Source organism: Ctenocephalides felis, unplaced genomic scaffold (assembly GCF_003426905.1).
Source record: "Ctenocephalides felis isolate EL2017-DRISC unplaced genomic scaffold, ASM342690v1 CF-g0.4_SCAFFOLD_01604, whole genome shotgun sequence".
NCBI classification, from domain to species: domain Eukaryota; kingdom Metazoa; phylum Arthropoda; class Insecta; order Siphonaptera; family Pulicidae; genus Ctenocephalides; species Ctenocephalides felis.
Window position 1 is genome coordinate 31,805,001 of NW_020537758.1, and position 26,360 is coordinate 31,831,360.

General features: G+C 24.1%; 1 long non-coding RNA gene across 2 annotated transcripts in view; it reads right to left on the reverse strand.

The window, feature by feature from the left end:
* Window positions 1–2,878: 2,878 nt before the first annotated feature.
* Window positions 2,879–26,360, reverse strand: part of LOC113372204 — a 149,506-nt gene continuing 126,024 nt past the window's right edge. For both annotated transcript variants that reach the window (XR_003366742.1, XR_003366743.1), the window contains exon 3: window positions 2,879–2,958. This is a non-coding gene — a long non-coding RNA (uncharacterized LOC113372204). The remainder of the gene's footprint in view (window positions 2,959–26,360) is intronic.

The following is a 26,360-nucleotide window of genomic DNA, read 5'->3' on the forward strand; positions in this document are numbered from 1 at the left end:
AATATGAAATATACTTGGCAGCTTTTTCAATAAAATACGACGGCGTTTCAAACTTAAAGTAGAAAATAACTTACGATATTTAAGCAATGGAGAGAGTATTCGACGATTCTCGGCAACGCTCTTTCACTCAGTGACGTCACTATCGTCTATTCATGTTTGGACACATTTTTGCGCTTTTTATTCGACAAAACCATTAGAAAAAAATCGGTAACACGTTTTATTTTATTGTAGTGAATTTGCTTGTTCATTGCGATCTAGATGCAAAGAGATTATACTATTTTTTGTGTCTGTTTATCATTTTAAAAAATGTTATAAAATATCTTGACTTCAAGAAATTTTCTGTGTATAAATAAAATTATTAGATAAAAAACCAAATTCAAGAAAGATTCTTATCAGAAATATCGATCCAATGTGTTATCAATTTAACCATTCATTGCAATTTTTTAGATTTGTTAAATACATTAAAAACCTTATGAAAAAATTGATAATGAAAATTGAAAAAAATTCAATACAAAACAAGTGAGAAATTATTAAAAATTAAATAAAGTAAAAATATAAAATGGAATGGTGTATTTAAAATTGCACGAACAAATTTAGCAAATACATTGTAGTCCTAATAATTAAATCATTTCTTTTAGTTAATATTTGCGTTCATTACAGAAAACTATCAAGAACAAATAGAAATTCATCAATTCCAATTTTGATGCAACAAGAATACCATCTGATAAATAGTTAAAAAAAGCTTATTTTCGGAAAAGCTATCTATCTTATATATTAAAATGACAAAATTTAAAATAAAATTGAGAGTTCTACCTTCTCAAACAAGAATCAAAATGAAAAAATGTAATAGTAAAAAATTATTTTGCAGTAAATTACAAATGGTATACTACTTTAATAAATAATTAATCATACACAAAATTGTTTTCATTAATTGAATCATTTTTTTAGTTAATATATGCGTTTATTAAACAGAAAACTATCAAGAACAAATAGAAAATAATCAATTCCAATTTTGATGCAACAAGTATACCATCTGTTAAATAGTAAAAAAAGCTCAGTTTCGGAGAAACTTCTTATATTAAAATGACAAAATTTGAAATAAAATTGAGAGTTCTATCTTCTCAAATAAGAATAAAATGAAAAAATGAATAAGTAAAAATTATTTTGTAGTAAGTTTCAAATTACATACTATTTTAATAAATAATTAATCATACACAAAATTGTTTTTATTCTGTTTGCTAATAGTAATGTGTTTTAGGATATTCAAAATTTTAGATATTTAAACGAAAATTCTAAAAGGAATAAAGAAATTAATCCTAAATAAAATTTGATCGGTAACAAATCCACATATACAATTGAATAAATTAGTGGGTAAGTACACAAGTAAAAAAACTTTAGATTAGAGAAGTGAAATTAAATAATCAGTAAATTTGTTAATAAAAATAGTAAGTATTTATATGGTTTCAGATGTAACGTATCGAGGAATCTCTTACTCGAACATTGAAAAAAAATGGCCATACGATTTTAAATGAAATCGTCAAAAAATACAATAGGAGGTATCTCATAGAAGAAAATCTCTTTTACACTCAGCATATTGTCTTAAAAAATTATTTTGTTTTGATCGGCAAAGCAAATAAAAAAATGTAACTATTGCACACTAATAGTAATAAGAGTTCATCAAAATACTAAATAAATTTTGCATTGCAATTGGAATTGTAGATGTTTGTCCAAAAATTATTCTCGTAAAGATTTGATATATCAAATATAGTAAAGATTTTCGAAATTTAGTTACTTCATAATTGGATGTTCTAATAACAACTTCGTTATTATCCAGGATCTGGATATCATTTGAATTTTACACACTAAGTATGTAGTATGGTATGATTTGATAGATTTTTTAATACACAAGTCTTGCTATATAAACTAATGAATTTTGCGTCGCATAACACTAATTTTTCTGGGCTATTTTACAACAAAATGAGTAAAAAAATACTCCTTTAACTATAGAGAAGTTTATGGAGATGCATTAGTAGTAAGACAATGGTTCTCTAAAATTTGATATGGCAATTTTGATGTCGAAGATGCTGCTCCACATTTGCAAAAATATGTTGAAGTTGATAAAGGCGATAAAAGTATTTAGTTAATGGGACTAGATTGGATAGAGGTTGAATTTATCAAATTCGACAGGTTATTCCTGGGATGCATGGAATTTCTAAGTTGTCACAGAGAGAAACCACTGTCGGCGATTCCAAATTCTGATAAGTCAAACCAAAAAATGAGTTGTATGCAGCAACGTTAAATGGCTAACAAAATATGATTTCGGCTCTTTAGTCACCATAGTATATTTTTAAACTCTTTTATAGTATAGTAGTATATTTCAGAAGTCTTTTGTCATCAACTGATCAAACTCATTGATGTTCATTAGTATAGAAGTCTAAAAGTTTTTGCAAAACAAGGTGAAATCTCGCCACGTGCAATTACAGTAGGGTATATAAAAACCAGATTTTTGTTATTACTTTTTCAGAAACAGTTTCAACGGGTTAGATCTACAAAATACAATTTGCTGGGATGATTCGATAAAAAAAAATTTACAGAAAATTTAGAGAGTAAAAGCAGTTTTTGACTGAAGTTATTCACAGATCAATTTTATTGATATCTTTTTAAGGAATTGAGTAGTATGAAAAATAATGATTTTAATAGTAACATTTAAATATTTGTTGTATATGCATAATCTTTACGTATAATGGCGTAACTATTTTTAAAAATTAGTGAAAAAAGGGTTTTCAAATCCCATAAATTGTTTCCAAGATCGGTTTCAGAAACGGTTTTGAAAACAGATAAAAACCTCTTTTACCCATGAATAGAAAGCAAAACTCACCATATTCTGCAGAATTGACATCGGTTCAGGGAACTCCAAAATTCCTTATATTTTGAATCTCAAATGAGGAACTGAAAATCCTGAAAATAATCAACAAGAGGATTACTTATAATAGTAATAACTGTATACTAGTGTATACTAGACTGTATACTTGAGATAAAATCATATTTCAAATGCTTGTATTATTTTGTTCATTGATATGATCATTAATAGATTCACAAATAAATAAATAATAAATGAGAACATGAATAGTATATTATAATATCATTACTAGATTAAAAACGTAAATATATAAATATTTATGTTAAATATAGAATAGATAATTTATTTAACAAATATGAAATATTATTATAGTAGTAGTAACTAATTAGACATTTAATTCGAAACACCTATATCATCAGATGAATATATGGAAACATTTATATAATTAATTATAATTAAAATAATTATATAAATTGGTTATTAATTAAATAAATATATAATTAATTGTTTTATTATATAGTTGAATAAATAAATATTTAAGGAACAAGGAAATTTCAAACCATAACGTTAAAAGTAGTTATTTTTATTCATTATTAAAATTAAATTAAATTAAAAAAGGAATTAATTAATAAAATCAATAAAATAAATATTAAGTTAAATATGCTACATATAGATAAAACAATGAAATAGTATTAATGAAAATATTTGATGTAACAACAAAAATTAATTATATAATTTAAATAGCAAAAACTATTAGACATTGATTCCATAATAAGCCAAAATTTTGAAATATACATATCAGCAAATATATAGACAATTATTATTTAAATATTTAAATAAATTAGTACATATATAAATTGATTCAGAATTAAATAGATAAATGTTTATAACTGGTTTATTAGAAAGATAAACAACTAAATAAATAAAATATCAAATATAAAAATAAATGAATAAATAAATAATTAATTAAATAAGGGCTGCTGTTTGCTTATCATTATTTATTATCCTGATAAAAAGTATAATCAAATAAATGAAAAATAAACGAGTAATGAATACACAATAAATTGACAAAATAACTTAATAAAAAATACGTAAATATTTGTTTCTAAAAAATCTATTATTCACATGAAGTAATAAGTTTACCAACAAATAACAAAGAAAAAAATTATCACTATTTTATGATTATTTGAAACATTTGTTCTACTATTTAATATTTGATTATTTATTTCAAAATAGCGACTACTACAAGAAGATTTATGCTCAAACCCAAAGGATTTTAACAACAACTTCAGAAACTTTACCAACGGCGATTGAATTTTATTATTACTATTTCAAAATACAAAAATTAATTCAAAAAGAGTTACATCTCTTAAAATCAGAGGTCAAAATTTAGACACGGATCTGTGAAAAAAGTATTTGGTTATAGTTCGAAAATTTAAAAATAAATGTAAAATTATATTGATATAACATACTGTCTGCCTCAAAATTATATAATGGTACGACATTAGTTAATAATAAAATTACGTCCAGCATTATTGATGCAAGTTTGGTGGAAAATATTAGAGTTGTGTTTTTTTTTTTACAACGGATACCATTAATCCCTTCTGAATCCGTTATGCAATTCAAAAAGTTAGGATTCATGATAAGATTACCATGACCAACCGTATGAAAGCCGATAAATAAATCATATGGGGAAACCACAAATGTTTGCGGCAGAAATTTGGAAAATCTTTGCGTTAGTCGTGGACAATTTATATGTTGCGTGTTTGAAGGTTAGAAAACCAAAAAAACACTTATTTTAATACCCACATTATGACTAAAAATAATGTAAATTCCCTCTACTAAAATATTAAAATAAATTGAGCTATTGGAAATAAATTCTTTTTAAAAATAAATCTCTTATCGTTACACGTTGTATATTGTGATTTCGCTGATAGGATTATCACGGTATAGTTAATTTCAAAAAGTCACAAGGACAAAAATAATCCTTCGCAGAAAAAATTGGAAAAATTCATTTTTATTCATGTTACTGCTGCCTGGAAACTAGTTATTAAAAAATATTATAATCAATATTAAAATATTAAAATTACAAATGACTTCTTAAAATGTTTTATATATTCACATATTTCGATGGCATTAATAAGGCTATGAGTCTTGGTATAGTATACGCCCAGCTTAACTACATCCTGATATGATCTCTACTGAACCAAAATACACAAAAATCAATTATTGAAATAGGAATTAGTTTTAAAAACTATTGATTTATTTTGTTTTTAATCACAATCCAGTAGGTTGTAATACCAAGACATAGAAAGACAAATTAGAATCATATAAATTGCTATACGTTCATATTTAATGTCATGAAAACTGAATAAAATAAAAAAAATACTACAATAAAAGCATGTTCAGGATCCAATGTTTTAATTTATAAATAAAAAAAATACTGGCATTAGTATTGTGCATATGTTGTAATCCAGCAATTAAAAAAAAAATAGAAATCAATCATTCAATCATTAATCACAGTGTACAAACTGAAAAAAATACAAATATCAGTGTTTATGGTCCGCCAATATATTAATTTGAAGTTCAATCTCAAATTGAGTTAAAAAAAACACTAGTTTATAAAAAATTCAAATATATCAATAAATACATGATAATTTCTGAGCAGGAAAACCTATAAACTAGCCTTCGGCAATTTCAGAATTAAAGTCCTAGCTGGATAAATTTATAAAGTCAGATTTTCACCTGTTAAAAAAATTGAATATAATATTTTGCAATTAAAATTTTTGTGTTATTTTGAAAATTAGATGGAATAGAGACATATAATAGTAAAAAGGTATTTGTTATATGGACAAAAAAAGTTATTGAAGAAACGATAAAAAATCTTCATTTTTAAATTTTTTTCGTTTAATTTATGTTTTGAAATTCGTGAATATTTTTTATTTTATCTAGATAGGTAAAATAATGAGAATTGTTCAAGAAAAATGTAAAAGAAATTAAGCAAGTTAATTAACTTGTCTATGTGCCAATGTTAGTTACGTCTAAACCAATATATTAATATTAACTACATCTAATGATATAAAATACCAATTTCAATATACCCTGATAATGTCATTAAACTAAAAGAAAACGAATTCATTAACATAGTTTTTCAAAATGCAGACATAGTTCTTGATCCCGAAACGCTCAAACCAAGTTTTTGGCAACCTTGAATAATAATAAGAAAAATTGCAATGTATCGCTATGTAGGGCCTATTTCTGCAGTAAAAAGAATAGAAATATAAACCAGAAAAAAATGTATTTATTCATTCATTCATTTGATTAGTGGTTAAAAAATCGGATGCAAAAATAATTCCCAAAATGGATAAGATCGAAGCCTACAGACAATATTTGGCGTGTCCAATTAATCTTTGGCACAATTTTACCCAATAACTACTACGAGCATATTTCAAATAATAAAATGTAAAAAATTAAGTGTAAAACGTCAACTTAAAATTGTATATATATATATATATATATATATATATATATGTAATCAAAGAGTTGACGATAAATTTTTTTTGAAGTCGAGTATTTACAAAATGAATCTTTGTTCATTAGAAGCTGATGATAAAAAACTGCAAATTACTTTAATAATATAATTAAAAATAATTTTTGGAACAAAAAATGTTAAGCGAAATATTAGCAATTTGAAAAAAGTAGTGATAAAGTTATTATTTAATAAATTTGATTAGTAAAAATTCACGATTTGACTGAAAATAATATATATTATTAGATTTATAAAATCCAACGTATGTTCGAAACTGAAAGTTCTCTAAAATTTTTGATAAAATAACATTTCTGATACAAATAAAAATAATTGAAAGTGCTACTAATTACAATTAAGTAGTAAGCACATTGGAAAAAAAATATAATATAAAATAAGCAGTTGTCACATATTTGACTCATTTCTTATAATATGCATTATTTTCTATAATAAAAACTTTTTAACATAGATATCTTAAAAAATTTAGACAACAATAATATAGTTTTTATGAAACATTTGTATCGCTTTGTAGTGTACTTATTTTTATGCAATACGTATTAGAAAAATAGTAAACAGTTTATTTTCAATAGGTAAAAATTGTAAAATTGTTTATAGAAAAAATTATAATATTAGAATATTTATATATTGCACTATTATAAAAATTAATTTAATAATCTAAGTTTGGCAAACAATTAAAATGTATTTATAAATAAATAAACAGTCAAATGTATAACTAAATAAACGAATAAATAATATAAAATTTATGGATGACCAAATTTGAAGTCAATAAACAAAATATATAAATATTTTAATGAGCAAATTGATAGAGAAGCAGGTAATCAATTAAAGTAAATGAATAAATAATCAAACAAGTGAACTATATATCGAGTTACCAGATGATTAGATAAGTTGATAAATGAATAAATCAGTAACCTAATAAATATAGAACCAACAATATCTATATCTGCAAAAATTCTTAAGTCATATCCTACAAAGGAAGAATTTAATTTTGAACCACAAATCGTTTGACAATGAATATAGATGATAGAATCGTATTGTTAATTATAGTAAACTTCAAAAAAATATTCAAATTATTTGTATGAAATATCAAGAAAATGTAATAAATGATTTTGTATGTTATACCGTTACCGTTATACAATTTAAAAGATAGAATTTTCAATACAATTATTACCTTATAAAAAAAGTTGAAGTACAAACCAACCATCAAATTTTGCGGCATCAATTTGGAAAATCTGTTTTAGTCATGGACAACTAACTATATGTTGGGTGCTCGAGGATAAGGAAACACAAAAAAATTTGATTCAAAGCCCTACAAATTGATATTGTATATTCTTTAATATGAATTAAGCTATTAGAAATAAATTTGTTTTATAAATTATAGTGTATAATTATAGTGAAAAATTAAAAAGATAAATCAACAGATAAACAGATTAATTAAGTAAACGAATGACTGACTGGACTAGTAAATATAGAGCCAACTATATCTATATATTATGCAAAAATTCTTAGATCAATTCCATTAAACCATACGAACCAGAACGCACAACAATAAAAAATAGTTAATAGAATCGTTTTCTTAATTATTATAAACTTTAGTTAATAATATATTTAAACTATTTATATAAAATATCAAGGAAATATAATAAATAATTTCGTTTGCATATTTGTGATTTCGAAATAAAAATGCAATGAAATTAGTCGAAATAAAAATGCAATGCATGTTTGGAAAGCATTCAAAATACTCAAGGACTGTAGTCGTATCATCAAACAGAAAACTATTATAAATATAAAATATACATTCAATAAGTAAGCAAAGGACAAATGTTAAATATTATTGAAATTTGTATTGACTGAAAAAGTGACAATGTTTCATTTGAACTTATATCATGAATAAAGTAGTATATTTTATCATAGCCGATATTATTCCTAAGAAAAGAAATAGAGCGGTGCATTCTTTTGAGAATAAAGATGCCAAAATAGCAGCAAAAATTACGAGCGAAAAAAATTTTATAACTACTGTAATAAAATTCAATATTACAAAACAAAAATTATTTACAACGAGAATTTGCAAATTCGTGTCAAAATGGAAGTTTTTTCATGCAAAAATAGATAAAAAATGAATGAATGAAATTTATTTCTTTTATTGTTTTTTTAAATAAACAGACAAGATGAAACACTAAGAAATTAGAACCAAATTATATACTTTACACAGAAGCAAATAAAAAAATGAGGTTCCTACCTAATTAGACTAAATTAGATTTTTTCTAAAAACCAATCATAACTGAGTTGCAAAAGAATAAACAATCTGTCTAAAATGAATGAATCCATATAGTGAGTAATAAAATGCATAACCAAATGACAAATTAATATAATAACTAATAAATAAATAATTGAACTGTCTTCTGAAAAATCCCGGTTTCATATTAAATATTAATATAAAAAATCACACTCTACAAAAATCTAATTTAAACATTTTTGTTATCGTATATACATATCTGTAATCTAATTATTAACAAAATGATTTTTCATTCATAAAAATGTTCAGGGCTAACAATCGGAAAAAATAATTAGTTATTTTTTTATAAAGGTACCAAAGAAACACGTTCTAATCCAAGATTTTTAAAAGTTTTATTCCAAAATGTTGTAAATGTAATATCCAAAATAAATACTATTAAAAGCTAATCAAATGGTTGACATCACCTGACACTTTACACTTAAATTGATGAATAAATTTTAATACCTACACATTGTTTCAAAATTTTTTATAGAAAAATCTAGTACTATTTCATAGAACAAATTATTGTTAAAATTTTAGTACAGATTATATAATTTAATACTTGAAACAAAACACTATATCCATAGAACACAATTATGATTTTATGAAAGAAAACATCACTTTGTCACAGGCCAGAATTAAAATTCTAATAAGAGAACATTATATAATATTATTTTTGAATGGCTTATTTAAAAATTTACTAAAAATATTTATAATCTCAAAATTGAATAATAATTTAAAAAAGATGATGAAATTGTTGTTTTTGGTAACTGAACGAAAACTTTGTCAATAGTATTTTAAAATATTGTTTTGGCTGTAATTCGACAAAAATAATATGAGCCCCATGTCAAAAATCAAATATAAAAATGAGAGGTCAGAAATCATTTTTTTCTATTTTTTATCATTGTGATCATAAATCATTGTCCAGTATAAACGTTTGTGTTCATGAATCTCATTCGATTAATTTAAATTAGATTAATTCATTAAAAATAAAAATTAATTTAAAGATTAATCTCTTCAAAATTTACAAGAATGAATTGAGCTTTCTTATTAAACAATTTAAAATTAATGAATTTCTTAGCATAACTTTAAAATACATAACTTCACCACATTTAATGATCCTATTTTACATTTATAATAATTTTATATTTTATTTATATATCAAAAATATTTTCTCATAATAGAAAAATATATCGTACCTAGCGTGATAATTATTTGGAGTAAACTATTCTTAGTTGATAATATACTCAAGCTCAAAATATGGTAAGATAATTTAAAATTAAAAAGATAAAATTAACGTGAATAAATAATTCTAGACAGTATTTAAAAATATTCATAGTTTTGAAATAAAGAATTTATAATTTGAAAATCTATACAGTCATTTATTATTTGAAAGTCGTCATTATATACAAAATACTCAAAAACGTATTTTGTATATAATGACAATTATAATATTTTAAAAATGAGGTATTACACAATCAAGAATCAAAATCAAATAATATGCAGATGAGAAATATATAAATAAATCAAATAGTAATGCTCTTAATATCATTAAATAAGTAAATTTACAATATTCAAGTCAACATTGTACAAATATATTCTAATAAACATAAAAAAAATTAATGATCTTATATGAAAATCTAATATATACTTTGCAAGAACAAAATTATCACATTTTTTCCTTTTCTTTTCATTAATTTTATCAAAAATATAATTTATTTCAAAACAATTGGTCGTAAAAACACATTTTTTAATATTGCAGTTGAAATAAATGTATACGTAAAATATAATTTGAAATTCAATTTCAAAGTATATAAAAAAATGTTTGAGATAATTAAATTTTCGGTATATTTCAAAACATGATACAAAGTATGTTGTGTGTTGCGAAATTTATTATTTGCTTATTTGAGTTAATATCAATAAATTAATAGTAATAATAGTAGGAACAAATTGACAATAAGATATGAAGAGAATAATCAAAATAACTATTAACAGTCTAATTTTTAATTATTTATAATATGATATTTTCATTAAAGTCTTCAAAACGCATATTTCAAAGTAATGAATAAAAACTAAAAGATTAAAGGGGTAATTTTAAAACTGAGATAGCTAGAAAAATTAAATCCATTAAGAATATATATTCAAACCTACTCTCAATTAAACTGAGAATAAAACATCCGATTCGATCAAAGTTAATATTTTGGTTAAATATTTTTGTACCAAAAATAATATTAAATTCAAAACGTTTGCATTATTAAAAAATAATTGAAATTAATATTGAATAATCGATGTTTTTATTTGTTCCAAATTTTTGATTTAGTATATTTTGAAACATCTTTTACGGAAACAATATATAATAGGTATGCCAAATTTAGAAAATTCGTATCTCACAGCAAAAAACGATCTTAAAAAAAAACGTATTGTAAAAAATGTAAAATACAAATATCGGAAAGTTAATAAACTTGTAAAATAGTCGATTTCAAGAAAAAATAGCAAGTTTACGAAAACCTTATATAATAAGAATTAATTATTTAATTTGTGTAACGGTATCAAAATTAGGGTTTATTAATAATAGATAATACTGTTATCAACCAATTAAGTTCTACTTCTATTAAATTTACCTAAGCCGTTTGTAATAATTAAACAATTCTGCACAAAACATTTCAATCAATTAATTCTAATACTTATTTAATGGCTTACGAAATTAATGTAAAATAATATTGAAAAAAAGAGCAAGCAGCTGATTTTCAATATATTAAAATTGTAAAATTGTTTAATGAGAAAAATAATTTGAAAAGCAATAAAATATTTTTATTTGAAACCGCTTATGAAGATAATTTTTATGCCAGAAAAAAGGTATAGATATTTTTAAAAAAAAGTAACATATCTAAATTTTGAAAATTCAAAATATTGCGAAACTGTGTTCTCTTAATATACGACAATCCAAGACTTATTATTCCATCTAAAAAAACTTCTTTAATTTTTGATAGTCAAAAATTTTTAGTTACTAGATGACTTGCCCAAATATGTCATTAAAACAAGATATGTGCCAAAATATAATCTATTTTTTACCTTTTTAAGATTTTCTACAGATCTATACGTACTTTAGTTTCATTTATAAATTATTTTGTTGTGTTCTGTATACTGTATTTTTTCATTGTTTTATTGCGGTAAAGGTGGCATATATTATATAAAAAAATCAAATAATTATTTTTCTCAATTCTTCACATTTCACGCAATATAATTATGAATTTATTAATTTAACAAATATAATTAATTAAAATTTTATATATATATATATATATATATTTCAAATGAAAAATATAAAAAAAGTTAATTGGCATTTCAAAAGCGATAGTATAAATTCAAAATTATATTATCAATATTTTAGTGCCACAAATCAGATATTTGATATGTATCTAAATATATATATGGAGGATTCAGAAACTGCAAAACCTTATCGATAGTGGCCCAAGAATAGTATGAATATTAATTTATAGTCGGAAAATTATATTATTAATGATTCAAAGTAATTTATTTGACATCCGCAAATTAGAAAAAAAATGCAGTAAAATTGATCTGGATAAAAAAATCAGATACTTGCAAGGAAAATAAGCTATGAGAAATGCCCATTAGTATATATAATCAATGAAAGCAATCTTAGATACATCGTCAAATAAGAAATAGAATGCGACGTTACTAAATAGTGTATAACACATTTATAATTAAAAAAGTCATTTAGTTATTTATAACAAATTTTGCGATGTGGAGTTGTTTATTCAAAAATTTTATTATTCAAACATTTCAATATTCAAAACATTTTGAACAATAGGATTGAACTGTTGATTGTCCATCAGATTGGAATTTCAATCCGGTGGATTTTAATAAGAGCCAATTAAAAGCGTAATCGGGTATGCTAGTATATATATATATATATATATATATATATATATATATATTATTGAAATCATAACTACAAAAATAAAAATCAAAATCAAACTATGATCATTGACCATAAAAAATTCACAGGATTATTATTAGAAAAGAATTCAGAATTAGATGTTCTAAAACTTTGCTTTTGTTCTCAAGAAATTTCTTACCTACTTGTGCAACACAACCATCACAAAATATATTGTTTTAAGAAAACTTTTTACTATTTTAAAGAGAGCAGGAAAATGTATAAGTATAGATTTCCTTATTTTATAAGTTTATAAGTAGCTAAGCAATATACATTATTTTAGCTTAAAATTCAATACTGATTTATATCCAAACGTAAATAATAGTTTTATATTATTTTTTGATTAAAAATTAGCTTTAGAGTATTTTAGTAATTACTTATATAAACTCTTATTAAGTCAAAAGAATATAGATTAAAATTATAAAATTATTTAATAACGCAAAAAGTATTAAATTCATGAAGCAAGCAATATATTTTATATGGGAATAAAACTATACGCATGAAATGTTATTTAAAGTAGTTACTGAATTTGCATAAAAAGTTAAATTCATTTTAATGATCTGCAATTTAATTAAAAATATAAATCATTTTTATAAGAAAAAAATCTACACAAAATAACTACAAAAATAAGAATCAAAATCAAACTATGATCATTGACCGCAAAAAAAATTATCAATAAACGGAATGAACTTATTATTAAACAACGTTTCAAAATTCAACTCAAAAATAATTTCCCCCCTTCGTCTCTTCTCTGACTTTGACATTTTAAAATTAAATAAAATATAAAAATATTTTTGAAAGTGTATTAAAATCGAATGGCAAAGACGTAAATCGTATTGTTTCTATAAAGTACAAGATTTAAAGAAATTCTAAGTATTTATCATGCAAGTTATTTCAACATCACTAATTAATTGTAATTAGTATTAAGTTCTTTTTTTAGTCTTATACTGTATCTTTGTTTTTCATCAGTAAAAACCCACTGAAGATGATGCCACAACGTCTGAAGTAAAGAAATAAAAACTATAAACTTCACAAATTACTCACAAATATATATAAATAAATAATATAATTCAAATTTTACGAAAATGTGGTTAAAATAAAAAATTAAAATGTAAAGCTGCAATAGAAGCGTAATTTTGTAAATACTTATTTTACTTGCCATCATTCACAAATTAAAAAAAACCCATGCAATGGTATGTATATCGATTAATTTTTTGTGAAAAAATTATTAAAGGAATTTTGAAGACATGCTTATTGGAAGAACTTGTGCAAGTCACGGACAATAACGAGTTCACGAAGCGCAAGTATATTTTAGAACAGTGGTGTACGTACTTTTTCTGAATAAATTGCTTTTATATTAGATATATAAATAAAATCCAAACTTCAAACTATTCTTTGCATCTCTATGTTTGAAAAATCGAACACCGAATTATACCTAACAAATTGCCATATCATTTTAACATTTCATCAAACACAATGATTTTGAAATGAAAGTATGTTCTTGATGAAAACGATGCAAGTTTTATACAGAAGATTGTAGGATAATTTATTCAAAATGGTTTTGAGTTATATACAATTTAGTTATTTAATTGACTAAATTCATCGTATAATTTTGTTCATATTTTTTACTGTAATACAAGTCTTTTGCTCCAAACATATATAAGGAAATAAATGAAAAAATGTCTGGAATAAATAATTTTGATTTACATTTATCCACACTAATTTTAAGCCTAAACAAAGAAGAAAAATTATAAAAAATTAATTTGCACATCAACTTTAATAAAAAATAGGTTTACTAAGTAACTTCTGATTTAATGTTATGAAATCGTAGCAGTATATTTTTAAAAGTAAAAACATGTGAATAAAACTATTAATAAATGTGAAAAATATTTATTAAAAATCAGGGATATGTTATTGTTAACTAGACAATAATAATATAAAGATAACGTAATTACACTATCAAATGAAAAAAATAAATCTAAATACTTTGTATTTTCAATAAAGGATAACGTTTTGAGTCAGAATAAAACAATTGATTTATGTCAAAAAAATCAGGATATGTTATTGAATCCAGACAAATATTACATTAATACAAAAACATGTTTTCGTTGTCAAATAAATAAAAAATCTAAATAATAGTTATATTCTATATATCATAAATCATCAATTAAAAAAAATCTATAATAAGAAATATTATTTTTATATACTAGTGAATTGTTCTTCGCAGTGGGTTTTTCTCCCATTTGTTTGTAACAATTTTAGAATTTATCACAAAACAGGATGTGTTAAAAAGTAGAACTACAAAGTTCTAGTAAAATTTTTTTATAAATACAAGTGTAAATATAATTTTAAAAAAACATGAACGTACGAACTGATTCCATTAAAAATATTTCAATTGAGTGCATCAATCAATGCAAGTGTTATGCATAAACTTGATACTTTTGATATTCATTTTTAAGTAAAAATCCAAGAAGATATAAATTTTAATTGTTTTATGAAAAATGTTAAATCTTTGAAATACATACGCACACAATACGCGTGATTTTAAGAGTAATATTTTAATAAAATGCAAATAAAATTTCTTTATTGAGATGTACAAAAATATACACATAGAAATAATGATACGGAATACATGATATGAATTTTTACAAATTCTGTAGAATTTCAATCAATTTTAAAATAAAATTATAGTAATTGAAAAACATAAGTAGAGAGTAGTAATTTAGAATGTGATAAAAATTTCAAGAAATGTGTCAAGCGGTACTATAAAATAAATTGTTATTATTCTTGACAGAATATAATTTAAAATGTAAGGAGCAAAATATCATGCAATTTTTAAAGTTATTTAAACATTTTTAATAATTTAATTTGATAGAAGTAATATAGAAATTACAAAACAAATTATAATATGGATAGTTTCAAATTTCGAATTTTATATCATAAATTATGGAATAATATTTTGCGATCAAATTCAAATAAATTAGATGACAACACATTGTTCAACAACTGCCACACATAAAAAAATATTAAAATATAGCCAATATTGATTCTCTAGAATTCAAAACATTAGAACAGGATATGCTAGAAATCAGAAATATACAAATTCACAAAAAAATGTTCAAATATTGTCATTTTGCATAAAGATGAAGGTACCTTAATATTACAGCTAAGTAATAAAAAAAAGTTTTTTACTTTTCACAATAAAATTAAATGTGAAGTTTTTTCTATAAATTCATGGAATCAAAAATTTATAGGATTAATATTAGAAAAGAATTCAGAATTAGATGTTCTAAAATTTTGCTTTTGTTCTCAAGAAATTTCTTACCTACTTGTGCAACACAACCATCACAAAATATATTGTTTTAAGAAAACTTTTTACTATTTTAAAAAGAGCAGGAAAATGTATAAGTACAGATTTCCTCATTTTATCAGTTTATAAGAAGCTAAGCAATATACACTACTTTAGCTTAAAATTCAATACTTTTTTATATCTAAACGTGTATAATAGTTTTATATTATTTTTGTATAAAAAATAAGCTTGAGAGTATTTTAGTAATAACTTATATAAACTGTTATTAATTCAAAAGAATATGGATTGTTATAAAATTATTTAATAACGAAAATAGTATTAATTTCATGGTGCAAGTTCAACATATTTTATATGTGAAAAAAACGATACGCATGAAATGTTAATTAAAGTAGTTACTAAATTTTCATGAAAAGTTAAATTCATATTAATCAACTGCTATTTAATTAAAAATATAAATCATTTTTATAAACAAAAAATCTACACGTATTTTTGTTAAAATATAATTTTGAAAATTTTAGTTTATATAGATTCAAAACACATTTTAATATGTTTTTGATGTTGAAAACTTAAGTTTATTTTTCATATAAATGATAAAACTAAATTCATATAATGTTGGTAAAGCAAAAAATAATTGGAAGCGATTCAATAATAAGTATTCACAAATAATAACATTATCTTCAAAAAATCAAAAGAAAAGAAGAGAATGCACCAAATTGTATTTATGTAAAAAATTGACTTGAAATTCAAATGACATGTGAACCGTGAAATACAGCAATCAAATAATAATCGCAATTCATATGTTAACTTTAAAAGACTGTTATTAATATTACAAAACTTTTAAATAGTATAAATGCACATGCACTACAATCAATTATTGTAATGTATATGAATAAATACTGTCATGTAATAAAAATATATATGTAAATATATAAAAATATTATATATAATTAAATATTATATAAAATATTGTTAAAATTAAAAGTGTGAAAAAATGTTAAAAATATATTTTTGGACTTGGAATCGTTTGACTAAAAATTTTGCATTAATATAAAAAAATTTCAAGAATATTATTATAGATAAACTTCTACTTTTGCATAAAGTACTTAAAAAATATTTACGTATACGACATCAAATATTCTCATCCAAATTCTGAATTAATATCGAAATACTTGAGTACAAAGGGTATATAAAATTTATGTTCTACGTTTTCAACTAGTGTAAATAAAATCTATTTGACTTAGTTTTATTTTTAAATATCGCAAACTTAATATATATCTAAATTAAATTAGTTTTGTAATGTTATCTTTCATAATGCAGAAACTAAAATCACGTGCATAATATTTGGACACAATGATTATTTTTATTCATTAGTCTAAGGAAATTATGAAATAAAAAGTTTTGCATAATTTTCTAAAAGCTTATTTGCATGCATGAGCACTTGAATTAAAAAACATCAAAATTGTTTTATGCATCAATTTAGTTCGTTTTAATTCCCATATTCATCCATTGAATTGTTAAAAATAAATAATTAAAAATAATATTGCACTTTTACCGCAACCTAATTAATTTTCTTCAACAATGTTACTTGAAATGTGAAGAATTTTTTTAAATCCTGAATCAATTTTAGTCATTTAAATTGAAAGAATGGCACAATAAGTTTACAATTATTTCAAAATGCAGAAACTAGAATCACGCGCATCATATTTGGACACAATGATTATTTTTATTCATTAGCCTAACGTAATTTTAAAATAAAGAGTTTTGCATAATTTTCTAAAAGCTTATTTGCATGCATGAATTAAGAAACATCGGAATTGTTTTTATGCATCAATTTAATTCGTTTTAATTCCCATATTCATCCATTGAATTGTTAAAAATAAATAATAAAAAAATATTGCACTTCTTCCACAACAAAATTAATTTTCTCCAACAAAGTAACTTGAAATGTGTAGAATCTTCTTTTTAATCCGAATCAATTTTAGTAAAATTTTCTAATAGAATCATTTAAATTGAAAAAATTGCACAAAGGTTTTTAAAAATAAGTTTACAATTATTTTAAAAAGTTTGTAATAATAATCCAATTTATATACAATAAAATATTTAAAATATCCCACTATCAACTTATTGACTAAATATCATTGACAAAAAGCCCGATTTAAAATTCCCTAAAAGTATTTATTAGAGAGTTAATAAAATAAAATTATATAAAATGCATGCAAGATAGCCAATTCAGATTATATAACCAATAAAAAAAACTACTCTTTGGTGCGAACAGGTTAATTTCAAAACGCAATTTTAAAACCGTAGAAAATGTTATGTCATTCACTTTTAGTCAAAATTGCAAAAAATAATTGGTACATTGATGTAAAAGTGAATATAAATGTAAAACGTTAAGAATAAATGCAAATGCAACGAGTTTTTAAATTCACGATAGTATTTGTTGTAATAAATAATGGTGACTAAGATTTTCGATGAAAAAAAATATTTAAAATTTAAATTACAAAGGATTTCTGCAAGCAATGTTTATAGTTTAATTTTTGTTGTTTCTTTTGTGAAAAAATAATATAGCATATAATTCGATTCCAGAATTAGTCAAAAATATTTACTGTAATAAAGAAGTAAAATAAACATATGTATGATTTCAATTTCCTTACACACTTGTGTAATATCCCTAAATAAATTCTTCAATAAAATGCTTTATATTAAATATTTTTTATTTAATTATTTTTTAGTTTAAAAAAATTATGTAGAAAATGCATATTCATTATATGGTATACGTGATGTTACAATGATTCGGCGATTTATTACAAAACAGGTTCTTAAAACATAGTTCTAATTTTAACACCAAGGTAAGTAAGTAATGATGATGGAATAGAATTTATTTGATTTTACTTTTATTTTCTATTGATTCTTACCTAATTCAAGATTTATATTTAAAATTCTCATTTTAAGCATCTCTTTCATTTATTGCTAATAAACACGTTAATTTATGAAGTCAATTATATAAATTATTCATAATAGTAAACAAACAAAAATTATTGAATAATTATAACGACAATAATATGAAATGAGCTTTTATGGTACTAGCAAAAAGTACACAATAATTTATAACAACAGATAAAGAAAAGTATCATAATAAATTAATTTTTAAAAAATGGGATCAATAATGCAGCAAAAAATGAAATTTTTTTATCAATTGGTAGCAAAAAAATCATATTAATATTTCATTTACTTTTCCATATTAAATACAAAATGTTTTGTTGGGTATTCAGTTAATATTATATCGCTAATAAAGCAAATTATGAATATGGAACAAGTACTTAAGTGGGACTTATTTCATGATGATTACGACGATTTATCAAACGGTTATAGTTCGAGGGAGCGAGAATGCTCCCTTGAGGCATTCAGGAATTTATTTCTGTGATATTTGAGATGGTATTGGCTACTGTGACTAAAAATAAACCTCTATGTTTAGAATTTTATTAAGAGAAATATAGTATTTGGCAAAAATCACAACTTTATACTTCAGGTTTGCATGCCAGACCTTGCAAAATGCCTGCCTGAGGTCCAAGAATATCGAAGAACAGTACTTTTTTCAATGTAGTGATTGATTATATTCACATTACTATGAATTCTTAATTGTTGGTTCGGCCTTTTAGAATTGAAAATTCAGAATTAAATAATTACTTTGACAAGTATATATTCATTTCATAAAATTTTAAATTACGATTTATTAAGCAATGCTGAATTATTCCAGGCCATTTTAAGGCCTTAGAGATTGTACATATGTTTCAATTGTTAAACCAAAAAAAAAAAATTGTTAATTAAATAGATAAAAAAAGAGTATGTATCAGTAGTAAAAATAAGTCATTATACAGGATACAACTTGTGAATATTTTTTATATAATAGCATAAATAATGCCGAATTTGTAGTCTAAAAAAATCAATTACTAACAATAGTAAACTTTTATTAAACAAAAAATCGAAATAATTTTATGTCGTCTTTGAGGAACAAGTGCCCGTTACGTTCTCAGATCATACATTGCACAATTTACAAAAAAGTGTAGATAATCAATAAATTCTAATTTTGAAAATTAATTATATACTTACTTTATGATTTTATTCTATTTAAAAAAATATGTAATAATATATAAAACTAAATATAAAAAATGCTAAAAAATAAAATCACTAATTAATATACATGCAAGAAAATTACAAGTCAATTATTTTGCTAAAAACAAATATTGATATTACGATAAAAATAAATATTTAATCAGAAGTAAATGATTAAAGCAATATATAATTATTTGTACAAAAATAAAAATTTAGCATATAATTTACAACACAGAATATATATTAGGTCAAGTATATGTACACTATGTACTTGACTTTAAAATTTCGAAAAAAAAAGTCAGTTTCGAAGCAAATGCCATAAATAAATGGTTTTGTATTATTTTTACAGAAGTTTATAAACAAAATCAACTTTCGTAAAGTATAAGTACGTTTAGCAAATATATATTTAAAATGTTCATTATAGTTCAAATATCTAGAAAGCATATCTCAGAATAAACGTAGTTCCATGAAATGCCTATCCATTTAAAAATTTCAAAGAAAATGTTGTGAGCTTAATAATTAAAAATTTAGCAAATAAATGAAATTCTAAAAAATATATAATTACAACATTTATTGTAAACTATTATTTTTTATTATATTAACTTTCAAGTAAATTTTCCAGAAAATGTAACTAATGTATGCATACTAAGTACAAATTTAAGGTAAGCAAAAAATGTATAGTAAATGTGCTTAAAGTTATTTAGTCTATGAAATTGATATTATTTTTGTCAATTTTGGGAAAATCGCAGTCGTTGTTTCTAGAAATAAAAATAGAAAGATGCATCTCAAATCGGTTAGTGGAGTATGCAGCATACAGAGAAAGGGCAACCTACCAGGTTGAAAAGAAAATTGCCATAAGATCTCATTTATGTAGTCCAGTTAATCTTAAATACATTTGTTTTGCTATATTTTAATGATTTTTTTCTCTTGTTTTTGTTATTTTTATTATTGTGTTATATATTCTTTAGTGAATACGCTGAGTGTTTACTGGGAGGCTACTACTAAATATCAAATACATATTGTTAGCTGTTAGCAGTGTTTGTAAAAGAACGGACTGTCGAATAAAATCAAAAAAATAAATATGAGAAGAATATTCAGAATACAATAAAGTAAAGAAATATAGAAATCATCAGTACCAAAAACTGAAAATCCTTACAAAATTATTTGAATAACTTTTGCCAGCTCAAGAGTCTGATAGGCTAGAAAAAATTCACTAATGAATTATATTTTAAGGAGCTGACAATGGTCAATTATCATTCTCACGTCGTTATAATTGTAATAAACGTTTTCTTTTTAAACTATATTATATTTTATATAAATTAACATTATCATTTTTATTTAAGTGGAAACTAAAAATAAAATTTAAAACCTAAAATGTATAACAATTGAGTTTATAAAACTATAAATGTTAAGAGATGAATACGCTGGGTGTTCACTGGGAGGCTATTATTTTAATAAATATCAAATGTATATTGTTAGCAGTCCCTGTCTATTAGTGTTTGTAAAAAACGGACTGTCGAATAAAATCAATAAAATAAATATGAAAAGAATACTCAAAATATAATAAAGTAATATAGAAATAATCAGTACCAAAAACTGTAAATCCTTACAAAATTATTTGAATAACTTTTGCCAGCCCAAGAGTCTGACAGGCTAGAAAAAATTCACTAATGAATTATATTTTAGGGAGCTGCCAATGGTCAATTATCATTCTCACGTCGTTATAATTGTAATGAACTTTTTCTTCTTAAACTATATTATATTTTATATAGATTGACATTATCATTTTTATATAAGTGGAAACTAAAAATAATAAAATTTAAAACCTAAAATATATAACAATTGAGTTTATAAAACTACAAATGTTAAAAGATTTATTTATCCTATTGTTAAGAACAGAAAAAAGCAATATTCCATGGTATAAGTTTATGGTAATGCATTAAACTTGTAGTTACACAATGTAGGAAGGATAAAAAAATACTAATACAGTTAATTAGAGAAAACAAATTTAGGTTATTTTATTTATTATTCTTGTTATAAATAATCATGAATGATCCTTTACAAATGCGTCATTTTAATATAAAAAACTTTCCTTGACTTCGTGAATGTAAATCAATCCGATCTCTCGGATGATAAATAAAATAAAAATAACGTGACAATTATCTCAATAGAAACTACTAATTTACTTATAGGATATCGTATTCTAAAATACAATGCTTCTAAAATGAAAATAATAGAAAAACTGATAGCAAAACTTTATTCCAAATGCCAGCTAAAATGGTTAAGTAAGTATTATCTTAGAAAACTTTTTTTTATTAATCAACAAAAGCAGTCGCGAAAATTGCGAATATTAAATGCTTGTTCTTATTAAATAAATAGACGTATTGAGAAAATAAATAAACATTCTAGAAATTTGATACTTCGGCTTTTTTACAACTAGAGGGTTTCTAAACTTCTCTCACAACATTTGATTTTAATATTTAATCATGATCATTCTTTAAATGTCAAATTATTGATGACAATCTTGCAATAGATTTTACAGACATAATACAATATTTCCTAAAACACCTGTTTTAATTGAATTGTTTATGATTTAAGGCACTCAAGGATTCCAATTATAATTTTATAGACAGCGTATATTTTCTAATATTGCAAAATCACACTAGTTCTATATTCGATCAATTTTTTGAGGCACCAGTTTCAAGAAGACTGAAAAAAAGATTCCAAATGACAATACACAATTAGAGTGGCATCATCTATTGACACACTAAAATTTAGCACAATAATATCATATGTGTTTTTATGAATTGAAACAAATAGCCCACATAAGATTTTTTGTTCTCATTGCAGTTTAAAAAAATAATATCACAACATTTGTACAATCTGTAGACCAACATTGCCTCAATATTAGATTTCAATGTTCTTAAAATTGGAAATTGGTTATTTTATAATAAAATAAATTCTTGAAAAATATTTCTTGTTTCGTAAATGCTGCATATTTCCAGAAATATTTATAAAAATGCTAATTTGAGGTTATTTTTTTCACCTAAAATAAATGAAGAATTGGCTAAAGGACTAGAAGCAGAGTGCTGGGTGGTGTTGGAAGTTGATGATGATAAATCAGTGTGTTATTATCAATGAACACATTATGACAAACATCAGTATATGTAAAAATTAAGTCATGAAGTAATGACGGATAGACTGCTGAGCATAAAAAGTAAAAAAAATCTTTTTTGAATCATTCAAAAATCGGTTAATCTGTGCTCTCGTAATCGTGGACGAAAGTTGTATTCGCACTTAGAACAGTTCTGTGTTTTCATAGCTGTTGAAAAAAATAATATCGAAACATATGTGTAATCTGTAGACTAACATTGACTCAATATTATATTTCAATATTCTTAAAATTGGCAATTGGTAATTTAGTAATAAAATAAATTCTCGGGATACATCTCTTATTTCGTAAATGCTGCAGAAATGTTTATATAATTGGTGAATGCTGATTTGAGGTTATTTTCTTTCACAAAACTACAACAAAAATGAAATTTTTTTTTGGTGTGAAACGTCTTTTTAAAAGAAATGGAGGATGGGCTAAAGGACTAGCAGCTTAGAGACTGAAATAAAATAGTCAACTGCTTGGTGGTGTTGAAAGATGAACACGGTAATAAACTTCAATCATGTAAAAATTGAGTCAACAAGTACCGACGGATAGATGTCTGGACACGCATTCCCAAAAAAATTATCAATTTATCAATTTTTCAATCCGCCAGCAATGCGAGTAAAATAATGTTTTCTGAATTATTCAAAACTTGGTTGACTGTGCTTTTAAAATCGTAGAAGAAAATTATATCCGCATCCATATATCCTGACCCATATGTCTTCTGAACTATACTAAAATATATTTTTGAAATCTAAAATCATGCAACCACTTTCATTTATGATTTTTTTGCAATTAGGGAGGTTAATAAGTCTGACAAAATTCGATTATTTTCAAAACCTATGCGTGCAACGTAGACCAACATTGTCTCAATAATAGATTCTAATATTCATAAAATTGGCAATTCAGAGCAAATCTTACTATTTCGTAAATGCTGCAGAATTCTACAAATGTTCCTAAAATTGGTGATAACTGATGTAATTCGTAACTAGTTGGTTTGGTATTTAGCCTTGAGGCAAGTTACATGAACTTCCCGAAATGTGTAATTAATCAACTTAATCAATAAAAACTAAATTAATTTATGAGTGATTAAAAGTATTCCGAGTGGATTTATTACACATTATTGAAAACGAACGAACACTTTGACACGGGGTATTTTCTAAAAGTCAATTTTCAGAAATCAGCAACTATTATTACTGAACCAGTTTGCATAGGACTTTAATAGCTTAATATGTTCATTAAAACCAAGTACTCTATCGTTATACCAAGTAAATTCGTCCAATTTTAATTTTTAAAATTAAACTACTTGTCGTAAGGCCGTAATATTTCAGTAAGTTCTATAAAACCATTATATATAGCCAAAAAAAAGTTCCATGAAAATCGGCTTAAATTTTTTTTCAACAGTTAATTACAAGAAAACGGCTCAGTAGATTTTAACCTAAAACTGATCAGTATCATTCCCAAGTAATATCTTTCGAACAGTTTTTGATTTTTTAAAATCCATTCGGTAGAATGAGCTTAAATGTGGACAAAAAGTTCAACACTTTTTTTTCAAATTGCAAAGAAACGGCTTAGTAGATCGTCGCACAAAACTGACAAACGATAGTCCTCATCGAGATACATCAAATGGCTTTTAAATTTCTGAAACCGGTTCAGGCGTTTTTGAGAAAACGTCGATGAAAGTTCTAATTTTGACAAATGCCAAAAAAACGATACCAATTTTTGCAAACTTTGACAAATTTTTAAAGTTAAACCAATTGTCGTAGAGTCGTAATATTTTAGTATGATCTAGAAGACTATGGTATCTACCGTCAAAAAAATAAATAATAAAGATCGCCGAAATTTTTTTTTAACACTTTATTACAAGAAAACGGCCCGGCCGATCTCTACCAACAACTCATCAGCACGATTCCCAATCAATACCCTTCTTCGAACGGTTTTTAAATTTTCAAGATCGAATCAGAACTGCGGGCTAAAACGTGGACGAAAAATTTTTTACTTTTCTGCTATTTACAAAGAAACGGCTTGGCTGATCGTCGCGCAAAATTGATAAACGCTAGTCCTCATCGAGATACATGGAATGGCTTTAAAATTTTTGAAATCGGTTCAGCCATTTTTGAGAAAACGTCGATTTATGGCAAAAAAACCTGTTCACACACACACACACATACTTTTTCCAAATTTGGTCTCATTCGATTCAGAATGGCTTGAAACGTCGAGAAAACATAAAATTAGCGAATCGGATTTTTTGATGAAAACACAAACTTCTCCTTCGGGAAGGTAAAAAAATATATACATTCGTATCTGGAAGTGTATTGGTGTCAAGAGATCCACTTGGTAGGCAATAGAATAATAAATAATCCAGAAAAAATGTCAGTTCCTCTCGTCCAGGCCTTTTATTCAAAACGCGTGTAGTGGAACTACATACCGCGCTCCTATATCCGGTCTAATGTACTTCCTGTTCTAATACACGGATGTGGAAAAAACACCTACACATGGGAAGCTGCGCAAATCACAAATCACTGGTGCGCAGAGTACTTCCGCTGGTCATTGTCCACGTCATGTACGAGTTAAACAGAGCGGCATTTTTAATTTACCATCACTACACTACTTACTTCGATATTAATCGAATTAATTTCATTAATTATATTAACAGTAAGTTTTAAGTTTTCAAATAGATTATTATAAATTCCATAACTTTAATTGTATTTTATAGACACAATCTGGACCTACGGCATTGAGCTCTGGGGATGTGCTTACAAATCTAATATAGCTATAATGCAGAGAACTCGGTCAAAAATTTTACGTACAATTCTTAATTCTACGAGGTACGTGACAAATGAAACCATTCACAGCGACCTCAACATGAAAACGGTGCAATTAACGTTTAAAGAAGTTAAGGAAAAATATAAGCGCAAACTGGACTCGCATTCGAACTCATCTATAGTTGACATTACTCAACCTTTTGGAATGAGAAGATTGAAACGACAATGGCCTTTAGACTTAGTCTTCGATTAGGTCTCATATAATATCTTAATTGTAAAACTGAGAAGTTCTCATTGGAGTTCTTCTTAGGCATCGCTCTTAAATATTGTCATTTTAGCTCACAGGAATCTTTATGTATTTCTGATTGCTAAATAAAA